We start from the raw sequence: 570 nt of genomic DNA, 5'->3' as shown, positions 1-570 counted from the left end.
ACAAATTTTTTAATATTGATAAAGTTCAATTTATTGCTTTTTCTGTGTGGATCTTGATCCACACCAGAATGCTTGTCACCACGCCCAAGAATGCACAGATTTTTTTTTTTTTCTACCATGGAAATTTTAGAATTTTATGTTTTAAGGCTGGGCATGGTGGCACACACCTGTAATCCCAGCACTAAGGAGACTGAGGCAGGAGGATGTTTGAGAGTTTGAGACCAGCCTGGGCTACAAAATGAGCTCAGAGCCAGCCTGAACTGCATAGTGAGACTCTGTCTCAAATAGACAAAACAAACAAACAAAAAATTTGTAGGAGTCGGGATGTAGTTCAGTGGCATAAGGGCCTGCCTGGCAAGCACAAGGTCCTGAGTTTGATCCCCAGTACTGCAAAAACAAAACAGAACAATAAAATTATATGTTTTATTTGGGCTATAATCTACTTTGGGTTATTTTGTAGAAGATATCAGGTCTGATGGCAATATTCATTTCCTGCATGTGAATATCCAATAGTTCCAGTAATCCAGAATATCTATAATATCATTACTTCAAAAAGCCATGTTTCTTATG

At 37.9% G+C, this 570-nt stretch overlaps 1 protein-coding gene across 1 annotated transcript in view; it reads left to right on the top strand.

Moving 5' to 3' along the window:
- Positions 1-570, top strand: part of Sept14 (septin 14) — a 26361-nt gene that overhangs the window by 8002 nt on the left and 17789 nt on the right. The gene's annotated exons all lie outside the window — the stretch shown is intronic.

The sequence above is a fragment of the Octodon degus genome, unplaced genomic scaffold (genome assembly GCF_000260255.1).
Source record: "Octodon degus isolate 3935 unplaced genomic scaffold, OctDeg1.0 scaffold00035, whole genome shotgun sequence".
Lineage (NCBI taxonomy): Eukaryota > Metazoa > Chordata > Mammalia > Rodentia > Octodontidae > Octodon > Octodon degus.
The sequence above is the reverse complement of the archived record's forward strand: the minus strand, read 5'-3'. Positions and strand labels throughout refer to the sequence as shown.